Source organism: Diorhabda sublineata, chromosome 8, assembly GCF_026230105.1.
Source record: "Diorhabda sublineata isolate icDioSubl1.1 chromosome 8, icDioSubl1.1, whole genome shotgun sequence".
Taxonomy (NCBI): Eukaryota; Metazoa; Arthropoda; class Insecta; order Coleoptera; family Chrysomelidae; genus Diorhabda; species Diorhabda sublineata.
In genome coordinates, this window is record NC_079481.1 from 20,537,106 (window position 1) to 20,554,254 (window position 17,149).

The window sequence follows — 17,149 nt, forward strand, 5'->3', positions numbered from 1 at the left end:
TATTTACCCAAATCTTAAAATTCAGAATAAATTTAAAATTAAAAATAAGCACGTTCTCCATTTCTTTTAATAAATTCTTTAACAATAAATAGCAGGAATGCTTGTGTGTGGTGTTGAGCTACGTTGTTGTATCACATTTCCTATCTTCAATTCCTTTCCTGTTCATTACTTTTCGGCCCATTCCATTCAATTTTCATAGTTTCTGTCTTTCTTATCCCATGTTTTCTTTGGTTCTCTTTTTAATTCCTTCTTTAATGTTTTTGCTTCATATATTCTTCTAACTACTTTGTCTGTACCTATTTTTATAAAATTTCCTAATTATCTTAGCTGAACTTCTTTTATTTTAGTGTCTATAAGATTTCCAAGTTTTTTTATAGTATGTATTAATTCTAATCCTCTTTAATCTCATTTTACCTTCTACCTTATATCTTTGACTTTGTGTTGTGGTCTATTTTTTTGTTTAAGTGACTATAGGGGTGTCTATGCTTTTAAAAATTCATATTTTTACTTCTTTTCCATGAAGTTTTATACAATTAATATGCCTTCATATATCCATTTCTATAATATTATAATTTATGTTATTATTCAAACAAAACATCAATTCAAGTACGATGGTTGCTACTCAAGTTTTAAGATATAGCACTGATCCGAAAATGTCAAATCTGACTTTACAATCACAAAGTTTGACATTTTTAATGATGAACGTACTTAGAACGTGGTGTTATACGAGTGCATTTGAGTTGTTTTGATACTTGGATCATTCATCTTTGTTAAATATATGAAATAGATCGCGAATATTTTCGTGCGAGGATTTTCTATGATTTTCGACATGGATCAAACCGATAGCAGTGTGCCGATTAACTCGCTTCGACTTTTGATTATAAAGCACCATCTCGAACCTCTGTGTTTTGCTGGTTCATCATGTGATATACCGGGAGATTGAGGTATACTTGTATATTAGCTCCACTCGCATGCTCTCAATATTACATAAAACTTTGGTTGTGAAAAAGATTTGTTTGCGGTGAGTATCGCACAATTTGACAATCGTTCAAAAAAAAACGAATCATGGATCTTGCATATGAATCCATAACTAAACAATAATCGACTGTATAGGTTTTCAAGTCGAACCAAGTCTAACAAAAGTTATTCGCACACGAAGCTCTTCGAAGCAAATGGTCGCCTGTTTTTTCGGAATAACATGTCGCCACCATTTTATTAGAGCAACGTAGAACTTTTAATTTTGAATGGTACATCAGCATTTGTTTGCCAGAATTATTAGAAAAACCAATCGCAGAAGATGAATCATTCTCCATCACGACAATGCGAGTTCTCACATATTAGTTCAAAGAAAAAAGTTTTTGAACAGTCAAAATATCGAATTGATGAGTTATTCGCTGTACAAGTCTTATTTAGCACCCAATGATTTCTTCTTATTCCCGCATCAATCAAATTAAAAAAAGATGGATCTAATGCATGCAAAAGTGTATTAATCCTAATAGAGAATATTTTGAAAAAAAAATAAACCCATATATTAAAGTAGAAATATTTGTTTTCATTTGTCTATCTTGAAACTTAAGTAACAACCCTCGCAGTTTCTTTTGATCACAACAGTGAGCATACATCCAAAGTTTACGCCTTCATTCGATAAATGACGATTGGAGAACAGTTTTTGATGTTCTTGGCAAGATGTTACGGTGCCTCAGTACCATAATGAGGTTCTTAATTCGGTAAACATCAATGTATTGCAGGTATTCTTGACATGTATCCGACTTGACGTCGTGTGATTTTATCTTTGCGGCTTATAAACGATCGTGTGTATGAGGTTTCCGAGTTATAAAACAAGATGGCAAGATACGAATGAACAATTTGGGTAGAACTCACATATTGCCTGGATGTCTGTCATGTACAAAATAAAGCGTTATTCAGTATCATTCTCCTAAAGTTTCACACTTGATTGTTCGATATCGAAGCAATCAACTGTCATATCGAATAACATCTATAAAATCCATTAATTTTTCTTTTTCGATGATCAATTTCTCGTCATCCGTGAATAAAGGTAAACAGTTTAACATTACGCTCTATTTCATCTTCATAATATTCACACTATTGTAAACCATAAATTCTTCCAATTTATTAAATTAATATCTGTGAATATGTATAGTTAAATACGATAAAAATGTTAGAATATATTCCAAGTATCAAAGATCACGTCAATATATGAATATTGAGATAAATCTACGATATTCTACTGATTGCGAGAGGCGATTTAAACGGCTTAATTGGACTATACAACGTACTGCTGTGAGCGAAAACGACAAACCCTTTTTTTGTTTTCGCTAGAATTAAAGCCTTTTATATGCGATCAGCGAAAACACGCTTCGAAAAATTCAAATAATCCACCATCGAATCACTGTAAGTAATTAATTATTGATTGACCCCTTTTTTTATAATAGCCATATTTCAATTGATTCTGAAGCTTTGCGTTTTTGATAAACACTATTGGTGGTGAAGTTTTATGAATAACAAGAGGAACAATTGTCTCAATTACTAAAAATGGGTAAATTAACAGATTTTAATATTCTCATTAAACCAAATTTCATTGGTTTAATTTTATTCAACATTAACAACTGTCAATATTAAAATTACTATCTGAAACACATGTCTGCATTATGGTATATATTGTTATAGTTGAAAATCTTGTATTTCATTTGGATATGGAAAATCTTTAAAATATCTCAAAAATACAAAAGATATTGATAAAGTTTCAAGCATGAAATGTGGAGTTTGAAATTTTCCATAATATCATTTTAGAATACTTTTGTGGTATTTGCAATAAAAACCGTGATATTTGCAATAAACCATGTAAAAATAAAATTTTGCAAAATTTTTAAATTATATTTATCGATTGCAACCAGTATTCTTTTTATAAATTTATTCAAAAGTTCTTTGAAAAATGTATACTCAGGTAAATTAGCGTTGGTGATTTTTTTACACTTTATACTTTTTCACCGTTCCCTCGTTATAACTGGTGCTAGAACAAGCGTCACTTGAATAACTATGGCCACTACGTTTTCTACAAGATGAAGGATGCAGTTCTGTTGACATTCATCGCAGTGCACTGTGAACCTGTATAAGTGGTATTGCTATCATAGAATGTAATAAAGAAATTTGTGGAAGGTCTAGTAGACGCCCAAGAATTCGTTAAGATACGGAGGTTTACGCTAAATTAATTTCCAGAAATTCGTCTCTGGTATTAAATTGTCATTAAGCTATTATACTGAAAAATCTTCGCCAAAAATGTTCAACGATAGGTACAAAACGAAGAATAACTTCAACCGTCTATAAAAAAGACTGTTGTTGCTAGAAATGAGACTTGAGTCTGAAAATTCAGAGATCAAAGAATACACAAACCCCAACAAACTAAAAAAGAAAACACATTTTGACGAAGAGTAAAACAAAGGTCACTTGGAACAGAAAAGGCGTGCTTCTTGTTGATTTTGTGGAGTAAGATTAACAGTAATAAAAAAGTCTAATCTAAGACTCTAACGTCGTCTCCAGAGGCAGATATGGGATGGTTCTGTTAACGGAAGCACATAGTTCCATTGTGACAAATAAACTTCCCGCACAATACAAGCGAGTTTGTTATCAGTTATCAGCCCTCCTACAGTCCTGATATAGTCTCAGTGACTATTACCTCCTTCGAGAAATGAAACTGAATTAGGTAGACAACGCTTCCATTCCAAGATGATCTGACTAAATAAATAGCGGACCTCTCTCATTCTCTCTCGTTCTCTCATTATTAAAAATGCTTCTGTTTCTATGGTGATTTTTTCGTAAAATAAGTATGACTGAACAAATTTTTTGTTCTTCAGGTATCGTATCTTGTGTAAAATTTTTTCAAGTATTATTATAAAAAAATGTTTTTCGGAAATATGATGGCTTATGAATTTCTAGTAAATTAAATAAACATAAAATGACATCTTTGATATTATTTGTAGATATTATTAAAAAAGAAAATTCGAATATTCATAATTTCAGTCGTTTATTCTAAATATTTCAGTTCCTTACATTTTAGGTATAGAAAACAATTTATCAAATCAAAATGGTTTTAAAATATTCTCCAAAAGTAATTTCATTCGTATTTTTAATTATTTTGTGCACCCAAATGAAATTAAAGACCATGCTGAGTATAACAAAAGGATACTAATTTATTTATGATTTTATTGTTGTCATTTAATTTCTTCTTTGTATATACCAGGTTTTTCTGAAAACCTGAAGATGTCAGCCTTAGATTTCCTAAGCTTAGTTTCTGTTCATCAATCATATATTGGTAATCATTGACTGTCTTCAAAAAGGTAAAATAAAAACAGGAGAGTATTACAGGGAAAGGGAAAATTGCAGAAAGGAAGAAAAAAAGGAAGTGATTTTCTATCAGTACTTTTTCCAATTTTCTTACCTTGTAGCAATTGCAGGAGAAAGATTTTCATCAGACGTGGTTAAAGCACGCCTATTTTGAGAAGAAATAATGCAACTACTATTAGAAAGTCTTAAAAAGGTAAGACTTTCACTAAACTATTGAATAATGAAAATTATTATGGAAGAAAATGTCTTGTTTCTTTGTTAGGTTGAAAACTTTTCATATAACCACTCAACCAAGCTGCATATCTATCATTAATCCCTTTATCAAGAACAATTTCATTGTAACATATTTATAATTTCAATTATATCATATATCTCACAAAAAGAACAACTTGTGCCATGTCTTTTATGGCTCATCAATAGCAAGTGATAAGGCAGAAGAAAGTTGAATATCTTCAACCTGCAAATATGTTACATTTGAAGACATTTTCCAGATTCCAGATTTCTGGATATGTATTTACAAGGCAAAAAATTTACAACCGTTTTTACAAGGTTTTTGTTGTTTTCTCCGAATGTCCAATATGTTTAAGATGTATAATAATGATTTTGTTCTTTCAGTTAAATGATATTTTCGAAGTGAAAAGTGGGATGCAGTCGAGATCTGGTTTATCTTAAATATAAGTTATTTAAGATTCCATCGAACAGCTGGATAATGTCAAGAAAGACTTTACTTCACAACATTTCATTTATTCATTGGTTTGTTAAGTAATTTTTACGGAATCTAAACTAATGGTTTGGAGTCCATTTATTTTTGGTAGATTTTCATTTAATCTAGGTAAAATTAATCTCTTGAGTAATTGTGAAATAATAGAAACTTAAGTATTAATTATTCACAATTGAATCCATATTGTTAGTATGCTTGAAAAGATCATTAATTTTTTACTGGTGGTCACGAAACATTAATCTTTCTCTTCTTGCTTTATGATATCTTATCTAATAGAGCACAATCTTACTTTTCAATCAGTAAATTCATAATTTCATAACTTTTGTTTATCTTTATTTTAACAACGACTCAAATAAGTTGATTCTGCTTTCTTAATAGGCTTGGTAAGTATGTAGAAAAGTGTTATGCACGTATTCCTCTGAATTTCATTTTATGTTTTCTATCTTTTGATTATTAATATTCCTAATAATAATACTAATATTCCTTGTAAACTTTTTTATCATTCCTCGTAAATTCTAAATGAAAGCAGAGTATATAAGACAAATTATATATCCTATATTTGAGCACACAACTTGATTTTCTTGATGAATGCGGTGAAGTAAATTAATTTGCCGAATACATGCCATATAAACATAGTTCAGTTCCTGTCGAGAATGAAGCATTAACTAAAATTTATTCCATGTTTCGCTTGTTGAAGAGAATACTCCATAAGGCATAACTCAATTACTTAAATTGATAAAAAAGACTAGAGAGTAATAAGTTCAGTAATAAATATTGTGATCATTTCAAATTTGTCCGTATTAAAATGTTATCGGTTGAAATGAATAATTATTAATGCAAAATAATTCATTATGTAAATATATAATGAAATATGCAACGAAATCCATTCATATGAATTGAAAATAATTTTCATATGTATATTGTTCTATTGTCCGATTAATCCAGAAAACAAACATGTATTAATTTGTCCAAAAGTACTCATAATTGAGATAAATTATTTAGAAAGAGCAGTTTGAATTGGTTGATCGAATTTTGTAAATTAATTAATTATTCCAAATAAAAAGAATCTTCTTTTCGTTTTATATTGAAAATTCAACGCAGCATATTATCCGTTATCGGCTTGTTTTATTTAAATAATTTATTATAGATCGTAGAAATATTATGTGCTTGGAAAAAAAATGGAAACTCAATGGAATAAGTATGTAGAGTTGAAAAATATCTTTTTTTCAGTTCAGTAACTTTTTCATTGAACAGTCACTACCTTTAGAGAAACTTCCCTCGTATATTAACTGATACCGAATAACACTTCCTAGAGAATAGTTTCCACTCGAGGGCTTATTAGCTGAAAATGAAAATTACGCGCTGGTCTACGACATGTTGCGATATTTAATTTAATCCATAGCCAGAAAATTATGAAAGTGTAGCAGATAAAATTAGAAATAATAAAGTACAATTTGGATTTCGTAACGGACTAGGCAGACGTGAAGCTTGAGGACACTACAACAAATGCGTTTCGAAGAAATATCTATATATGATCAAAACGATATTTTGTACTGAATTAAAATTTTTATCATAGTTTTTCTATCAAAAAAATTTCAGCAAAAATATTTTCGAACTAACTATATTCCCGATACGATACACTATCTATATTTTAATTTTGTAATATCTTTACACGGAATTTACTGAAGCGGCCCTGAATAGACTTGATTAAAATAAATGTGGTGGAAGAACGATGGAAAACAATTTCCACTGTTCCGCTATACAATTTATAAAATATCGAATGTCGGCATCTCCTCGATATTTTGCCCGACGACATAATGGCCTCATGATTAAAGTTGCGGAAATATAAAGTAACCCGAAAGAATCATTTGACAATGGAGACGCAAAACGAACCCATCTCATGGAAGAAATGATAACCTTAACTAATTTAACTTTAACGACGGTCACAATAAACAAAATAGAACTCACAATAAAAGCTTATTAAACTTCATTCATTTCAGAAGTACATTTTTAATTCGTACAAATGTATGACGTTAATAATAAATAATTTAATAAGGATCATAACAGAATATTTATGAGACTAGACGAGTGGTACAATAGTTGCGTTCGGTAATGTTGTTCGCGGAACATAGTGAGTAGAGTACAGTTTGATCGTGGTAAATGCCAGACAGTAAACGGATAACAAAAAAAACTTAACCTATAATAATTGAAGTCAGTTTGTCAGAACATTAACTATTGAAGTATGAATGTACACAAATTGTCTCTTCAAATGCTTATTTGCTGTTGAGTAATGGAGAAACAATTGGTATTGAAGTCAGTTTTTATCCATTTCGAAAATGGTTGTTTATTTTATATATCATATATAACTATCGAATAAAATTGATAAGCATTGAAACGTCACTCGAAACGTTAAAAGTCAAAACAAATATGAGAACTCTTTTTCAAGATTCGGAACAAAGAGATCCTACTCAGAGTGTTAAAAAATTTATATAACCGAACGTGAACCGAGCAGTGAGATTGAAATAAAGAATATTGCCTAACGATACCGAAAATTCATCAGATGTACATAGCAGTAAATTATTGTTCATGTTATGATTTTCACGGGAGTTTTTTTAAATATTTAAATAAGAATGTATTTTATTTAATTTTAGTAATGTGCGAAACAACCTAAGGTTATGTAAAATGCATATTTTTATATATTTGCATTTCGTGCATATTTTTGACATTTTCAGGTTTTTTTATATATTTCACTGTGGCTCGGGTATTTGGATATATTTTTCAAATTTGGCGGAAAATTTTGTCACATTTGTGATTACATTCATATATTTTATATTTTTTGTACATAAGACTCATGGTATCGGATTTCAGGTATCACTTATCCTTGGCAATCGTAGTTGGAACCGGGTTCCATAGAACTCATTATTATTATTATGGTTTCAAATTCTCTCTTAAGCAGGATGTGACCTGTTATATTTATTTACGACATTTCCAATTTGTGAGAGGGAATGGAATGAGTTCCTTGTTTTTCATGGCTCTGCAAAACGGTCATTAACAATAATAGATATTTTACGGATACATATCTGTAGAAAGTTGATTCGACTTTATGCGAAACTTTTGGATAGTGCATCTTTTCTTTTGTGTTTAATTTTTACTGGAGGCTATAGCGTTTTAAAAGTTCTGCTGTTGCTTATCGATACCACTACATACATGTTTAAAGTGTAAACATATTCAAACATATTTGTCATAACCAATAGGATCGACGAGGAAATAAGAAATTAGTTCCTACTGTGATTAATTGTTTACTCAATAACAACACTTTTGCCCGTAAGTCGCTATGGTGTACATGGCTTGAAACGGATTTATTTCATTTTTAATATTTTAATCAGGTAGAAAAAGTTATCTCGGAGCTTAATGAAAATTAAGATGCATCGGTTAAAGAGGTAAATCCTATTTTTTCTACTCCAAAAGTAAACCAAAATTTAAGTTTTGTTAAAAATGATTAAATAGTCATTGAAACAATTTTTAAACTAGAGAAAAGTGAAATACCTTAATTTCCGTCAATGAATTTTATAGAAAAAGTATGAAGGTAAGTAAATTATTGCCCAATCAATAATAAAATTTAATATGCAAAAATGCAAACTAACACGAAAGCTGTACTGCTTTAACTAATGCGCCAATCGTATTGATGGGTAGTTTTCAGCTGAAATAAATATTGAACCTGTATTATTGTCATCATTAAAATATACGCCAATTATATTGGTTGGCATAGAACGTAATGTACAAATTTATATTAAGTTTTAATGTTGAGAATTTAGCTCTTCACTCGATTCTTTTGTTTTATTTACATTACATATTTTGCATATATTATTGCATACTGCAAGATTTTAGTCCATAGTTTGCCAAGGAATTGTGCATATTAATGCACATATTTCAAGTAATATCTTTGCATATAAATCCGAGCGATGTAATGTGTTTAGTTTTAGTACAGTGCGTAACACCCTAAAGTTATAACGGATTAACCCTTAACAAAATTGAATATAACAAGTTTATCAAATTATGACCTCATATATCTCAGCTCATCCTTATTATTGGGTTTTGTCTCGTACACAATACTTTCAAATAACCCCAGAAAAAATAGTCTAAATATTATAAATCCAGATTATGTGGTTGGTCTTTTTATTGTAATCCTTTTTTCCTTTCATCTGTGTGGAAAAACTTCCATTGTGTAATTTCGATCAGCAACCCTAAAGTATGTGGATGCACCATCCTGCTGAGACCAAATGCAATTATAATTGTAAACAACTGAATTTTTTATTGCAGGTATTGTTTCATTTCTCAATAATCTTGAATAAGGAGTGTCAACTTCTAAAAATATATTTTTTTTTTCATTCTATAAACTGTACATTGTCCTATTGTCCTATTGCCAGTGCTGTCAACAAATTTCTTTAGTACACATCGATCGCCACAAATACAGATTTTAATTAAAATTATAGAGGTCAGACTTAAATTTTTATCAAATTAATTAGTTACAATCGATTCGATGTTTTGCTACTAAAAACTGAAAAATTATCGTTACATCGAATATATCGGAAGAATTTCTAAACATCGGATCGATTCGATGTATTGCATTGTAAACATCGATGTGCTCAATATATCGTTGTATATCGAATAATCTGAATCCTTCGGTCCGTTCAGATACAACAAAAGTCCAATAATAATTGTGAGGATCATACCTATCCAGACATTAACTCAGTGTTTCTGATACCATATAACATTAGTAGATATCTATTTAATATCTACATTTGTAGCGATTAACTCTACCAATTCATATAAACATTGATATGTCGAAAAGACTAAAATAAGAATATCTGTATACCTTTCGCATTATGATAATGATTACCTTAAGATAACTTTTTCACTAGAGTTACCTTATATGGATGAAACTTATTATTTTTTAATGCTACGGTCTTTGATCGGCAATATATAGGACGATTTTTAGTTAAACCCACACAAGTTTCAAAATTCTCCAATCTACAGCTTTGATAATTTGGTTGCTATTTGGATACGTATAATTAGGAGCTACATCATTACACGGTCTTTACGATCACGTAATAATAAGAATTTTTATTCTTTACATATGTATTTAAAACATCAATAAACACCTTTCACTAATGGCAATGAGAAATAATTTAAGACACATAAATGCAGTTTATGACGTGAAAATCAGCTTTTTGCATATACAATTTTCTAATGATTTTAATTTCAAACCACTAAATTTTGAAACTAGTAAATTAGATTTATGTGTATTTGTAATTTAATAAAGTATGGAAAATTGAAAAGGTGTAATGTTTGAAGAACTATTTCCATGAGTTATTTTAGAGTAACTCTTCCTAGTTTTAATCGAGAATTGTGCGAAAAAAATTATATTCAACATTTTTTTGTAAACCAAACAGAAATCGAAATATTATCAAGAACTTTTTTGAATGTCCTGAATGAAGTTAAATTTAAGTTTTCTAATTGTATGGTTGTTGGATTAAAGCCTGGAGAGCCTAAAAGGACTTATGCCACTTATGAAATTTGGTTTCACAAGAAAAATGTTGAGAATCTTGCACTTGAAAAGGCACTTTTAGCTGTTTCGATAGATCAATCAATGAAAAAATTTATAAACTCTATGTTATTCATAATGTTAATTGAAAAAAATGTTTACCCTTGGAAATATAGTCATTTGATTCTTTATATTAAATGAAACATTGGAAAATATTTACCTAAATTATATGGTATATCTGGAAGACATGGTATTTGAAATTACATATAAACAATTAGATACATACAGATTCAAAAATGCTCTCGTTAAATTCTGTTTTGTGCTCAAATTTTTCCTAGAATACGTAGATATATTTTCACTTTTAGTTCTCCAACAAAATCATAAGTCGAAATATAATAGGAATTGGTCACTATATCAAAAATAATTTGAGATAAATCAACTGTTGTTGAGGAAGAAAATATGAAGAATATAATTTGGGCATAAAATGACAGAAGATATCAAAAATGTATGCACGCTATATAAGAAAAATTGAAAAAAAATCGTCACAGAAATTATTGACAACTAATGTGGAGAATTTCTCGTTAATATATGAGAGCAATTCGACTCACTGAGAAAAAAATCTGCTCAGGATAATAATAATAATTTACATATCAAAAGAACAACTCTCCCCCATTTTTCAACATATTCGTTCCCATTATGCAAGCAATTCTCGTATCGTTTTACCAATTCGTTCTGCATAAACAGCGTTTTTGAGTTCCTCATCATTAGTGAAGTGCTGTCTCACAAGGAATTTCAGTTAACAGATGATGATATTAGATAATAACAGTTCTGTTCTTACAGTAGTGTTATGTGTGAAGGCGCGCGTTATGGTTTAAAAGTACTACTGTAGTACTCAATAGGCTGATGTGTTTTACCTATTTACATAATACTTGCTATAAATATTATCTGAGAGGTTACCGACCTAACAAAGAAACAAGACTTCCTTCGCCATCACTTTTCCAATCAATCAAACCGGAGAAGCTTCGTACTTCGAAATACAGTGTTTTAACTCTTTCGTTTCATCTACAGTTATGAATGGTCGCAAAAAATCCAACTAATTACTGCTTAAAATGCGTTATAAGGTCTGGAAAATTCGAATGTGCTTTTGGTCTGAATTGAGCATGAGTAGCTTACGCATGCATAATTCTTCAGTCTGTATATGGCAAAGGCGCTCTTTTATCTATCTTTTGGATCTATCTGGATGACTATTTTGCGTGGGTTTCATGTTTCTTCGATTTTTGTAGCGTTCCCTTCCACAATACAAAGCGATAGGCAATTTGCGTTTTTGACCCGTTAAGCTTTCTTAACTAATCTTTTTTTATTGCCTTGTATTCATTAGCAGCCATTTTATTACTGCATAGTATCCGAAAATATGATAATCTTGAGTTTTATATATATTCCACTTCATGTTTTATAAGTAAGTTGAATACTTTGTAGGCCTAACGTACGCATGCATCATTGTCTCATGCTACCTACCTACGTATTCCTCTAGTGGAGTTGCATCCTTCGCTATTCCACTATGTCAGCTTGCTTCCTAGTCAGTATTGTTCACGCACTCTAATTTGTGTACAGAGTAACGTGATTATGAGTAATCAATTCTTGATGTTATATCAGTCTTCGCTATGTAAAATATAACTTTCCTTTAAGTTGTATCAAATAGCTAATTTAAATCAACAATTAGTTTCTCAGATTAATTAGTTCCTGAAAGTTTGTAATCTAGATGTTACTTGTGTATGATCTTAGTTTTTGACGTAATCTACTTCTTTATTGTGACTACACAGCACCGTACTGACTACTTTGTCTTTTGAGCTCCCGTATTGATTACCTAGAAGTTACAAAAAATTGGAATGTTTGTTGTGCCTCTCTTCATATTTGACTAACATATTCGACTGCATATTACTACTACTATAAATTTCGTTTCCTTGAGTCCACTATTAAGTAAGAATTTCTGGAACCGCTGGTGATATTGATCCTGAACACATTCACTCCTACCGCTACATCAACAATTACACGTGTCGATAACAAAATTATAGTTTTCAAAGACCTAAAGTAAACTACTATTTTATGTTGCGTATTCTAATCTTTTTGACGGTTCTAACCATGGTAATAATTCACGCCTAAATCTCCACGTTAAATTAAAGAAAAACTCTTCCACTATACACTATACTATTTTGCAAAAAAATATGTTTGTTGTTTTGTGAATGTATATAGCTTTCACATTTTAATAATTTCGAGAAGGACTCGACCCTTGACGCGGGAATCGAGAAAATAAGCCGCGAATCAGAATAAGCTATGAAACTCGTCTGGTAGCATCATCTAATGGTTTGTTTACATCCGCTTTTTCTTGACACAAAATTTAAACATGTCGTTTTGTGCACAGAATATCTGTACACAATGTTCAAAATGAAGTTTTTTTGAAGCTTCATATAAAATAGTCATGTTCTCAAAAATAATTTTTTAATAAATGCTTTTTGTTTCAGGTTAGTGACGGCTTTCATCAAATTTAGTAAGTAATTTAATATGTCTTTTTATGGGTAGTTTAACTTTTCATCAAACTTTTATAATTTATAATTTATCAGCTTGTGAAAATGAAGTGCTTAAATATTAACAAAAAAATTTAATTAACTCAACAAAAAGTATTGACTTCATCGGCTATTTGAATCTAAAGGCAATATACATATACATACTAATAACATAAATGACAGGAATAAACACGATTGAGTACAATTAGAAATTAGGAAAACAATTTCCGTTCTGGTCTTCTTCTCTTTCTTACTATGCACATTTCTATAGAAAATGTCTCATATTTTGATTAGGTTGTTACATACTTGGCACTATATTTTCTGAGATACGAGACAACTATAAGCTATTTTAGAAAATTATTTTATTCAAAGTAATCACCACCAACATCAATGCACTTTTGTAACTGAAGTTTCCAATACTTGAAACATTGAAGCTTGTCATCTATGGTATGCTCTCAAAAAACTGATGAATTACTATTTCATTCTACGTCGTGAAATTTCGGCCACATAAATGTTTCTTAACGATAAAGAATAACCAGAAATTACATATGGCCAAATCAGGCGAATAGGATAGATGTTTAATGACATTAACTTGCGAATATCAACTGACTTAACAACTGCAAGTAAACATTTTGTGGTGTATAACATTGCTGTAATTATACATGCTAAATAGTTTTTACTCTTCATGTACCACAAAATGAAACTGCTAACATAATTCCCTTGACAACACTTTACTTTTTCTCCATTGTTACTGGCTCAGCATTTTAGAAATCGTTAGGCGTATATGACACCCAACGAGTTAGTGTTTTTTGCGTATCCAACACAACGAGTTGCATCAATTTGTTGATAGATGCATTCGGGAACTTCTATCATACATCTCATACTCTCAATGTTTCTAACAGCTACTAAAAAATAGGGTGTTATCACCAAACTATATCGTTCCTCTTGTAAATTCGCTATACCACTGAAATACAATTGCTTCTGAAAACCGACTTCGAAATCATTGTAGATCAGAGTGCGTACATGTTCTCTCGACGAATTCATATTTCGATGCCAAATCGTATGTTCCACTGTTTACTCTGTGATAGCAGCCACTTAACTACAGTCAGAGCTTACTATCTGTAGCTTACTGGAGCTTACTACTTGAGGATTGTGGTATTTAAAATACAATATCGTCAACTTTAAATCTAGTTTAGTGACACTTCAAAATAGAGTAGAAGTAGAGTAGTAGAACTCTCTTATAAAATATAAAGTTAAAGTTGTTTTTGATGTTTTAAATGCTAACAGAAGAAGAAATATTCAGAATAATTAATGAACAAAATCGTGTATTCTAATTTGCAAATCGCAATACCCAAGAAACCTCAAACAATCCTTCAGAAACCCTAGTTAGCTTGACTATAATCTCAAGATTTACCTCAAAAAACTCATCCAATATTCTTGGCGCATATATGGGGCAACGACAGCACTACACAACAACCATTTATATACTTTTTTTTGAGTAGGAGAGAAGAAGATTTGTATAATCTACATAGTACTGGAAAGCGAGGCAGAAAAAACGTAACTTAGAATGTTCAGAGATGGAATCTCCAAAGAAAAACTCTGAAAGCCTGGGCAACACACCAAGCATTTTCCAAGCAGAAATTTATGTAATTGAAAAATGTGACCAGTTCAATCTATCGCAAACAGGAGATCATCATCCTGTCCAATAGCCATGCAGCCATTAGAGCTTTGAGCTCTTATATCATGAAATCCAAACTCGTTTAGGAATTTTCTAATAACATAATAGACATTTACTTATAAAAAAGCTTTTTATCTCATTAAAAGATACATAATAAACATGTTTTCACTGCTCCCATAAAATTTAGTGAAAACAAAATTCAAGCAATTGTTTGAGATTAATTGGGAGCTTCATAATAATTATGTTTCAACACTTTTGGGTTTAAATAACAGGCAAAGTTAAAACGGGAACAGTTAAGTCTTTATGTACATCGTTTGTTTGTTAGAAATTCATCATATTTTTGGCAATATTAACAAAATTAAATTTATACGCAAAGCCCTAGTCTTGATTGTAATATAATCCTGAAAAGTTTTCTTTGATGAAGTATCAACAGGTTGTACGTAATGAAGTATTCGGAAGGTTATGAAGATATTAAAAATATCATTCTTACCATATCTGTTACAAATTAAAAAGAAAAAAGGTATTTATGACATGTTCTATATTATAATTGAATATAATTGTAACATTTATCAATTTTTATAAATAATATAGTAAAAAGTTATTATTCTGGTTAGGTTAGGCAATTAGATAAAGCGGAATTATAGAAAAATAATGTCTTCAATGGTATTTAGAATAATTATTTTTCTTAGTAACATACTTGTACCTTTATTTCTGCATTATATGATATTTGAAAGTTTTTTCTTGTTGTGTCACGTTTCTCGCGTAGCTGTATCGAGAATAAAATTATAATAATTTCATATTTGAAACTTTAATACACTAATTAGAACACTACAAACACTGTAATAAATAACACTGCACTGAGATATCACTAATTATCCGCTGGGATTAGTTCTATTTTTCGTTATATATATGCTCCTGCAATAATTCTAGAACATTGTAGAAACTAGTGTCTATTAATACGAAATTTCTGTCTAGAAACAGTTACTCTATAATCACCATAGATTATTTTTCAAATTTCCTCATCTATTTTGGAGCTTGTTATCATCTTAAGAGAAAACTTAATGGTGAAAGCGTTGTTTAAGGCCCATGTTCAGACACTGTAAACACGATCTCACTTGAGCGGCTTTAGTAGCAGAGGGAAAAACTTTTCTTGTAACGTGAGAAATCGCCAGGATGTATTTACAATTAAGCGTCGATCATCCGAAGGATTGGGTAACATTTGATTTTCATTTATATAGAAAAAATCTTTGAAAAAGTCTAAAATAAATTCGAAGTTGTTCTATGGAAAGTTCAAATTGTACAGTAAGGTGAGTGAAATTTAAAACATAGTAGTAAACACTGAAAGTGGATTCGGCTACAACGAGTACTGAAATATTGTGAATTTATAATAAATTTTATTCTAATAATATCGGGTATTGTAATTATTCATAACAAATTATCAGGAGTTGAAATTACACTGCAGCGCTGTTGTGGGTCCTTTAGAGGAATATGGTATCAGAAATTCATAAATGACTTTGGCAAAGTCATGCGACATTCTCCACTATGTTGAGCTGGCGTCAAAGTATACTTAGGATAGGATTGGGTGATTAAGAAGTCTCTTGGGAATCTGAGATTTTTGTTTGTTATGGGGTTTGGTATCATTTTGTTCATTATTGAAATTCTTCATATAAGTTATCATCTTTTGAGTCTACAGCCGAGTCCCACAGAAAAGAGACGTTTAGTATGAGTAAATAAAATTTTCATTCACTCTTATTCAACTTTTCAATGTAATTATTCATTAATAATATCCTTCTTCGAGTCGAAGTTAGTCGACAACCACAAGTGAATGTTACCGTATTTATAAGGATTTGTAGAGTATGAGACATGCTGGTTGCATCTTAAGTAATTACTGCTATAAAACTTCATTCACCATATTTTTGTCAGGATCACACTTTGTAAATCATAAAAGATTGTTTTACATACCATGTTCTCACCTCATAACAACTTAGACCAGAATAATTTGTATTGCTCAAACAATAACTTTAGTAATAAAAATGGGAGAAGAGATTTTATAGGACAGTAAATTAGAAGCTTGTGTAAATTGGCAGAAGAAAACGACGTAAGAAATATTAGAATTGCTAAATAAAATTGAAACAAAGGTTATAATAGAAATAAATGGCAAAGACAAGTAATCAAGAGGATCGCGAACAGTTAAGCAATTAGATTAATAAAGAAGACGTAGAACAAGAATCGATAACATGGACAGAAGAATATCTATTACTGGTGATGATTGAACTTGAGAC

General features: G+C 30.4%; 1 protein-coding gene across 14 annotated transcripts in view; it reads left to right on the forward strand.

Annotated features, from left to right (window-relative positions):
- The window catches only part of LOC130447221 (uncharacterized), a 533,966-nt gene that overhangs the window by 460,241 nt on the left and 56,576 nt on the right, over nt 1-17,149 (forward strand). For 4 of the 14 annotated variants that reach the window (XM_056783914.1, XM_056783916.1, XM_056783912.1 and 1 more), the window contains one exon: nt 13,148-13,173. The exons of the other annotated variants lie outside the window; for them this stretch is intronic. The gene's annotated coding sequence lies outside the window, so the exon portion shown is untranslated. The remainder of the gene's footprint in view (nt 1-13,147; nt 13,174-17,149) is intronic. 14 annotated transcript variants of the gene reach the window in all.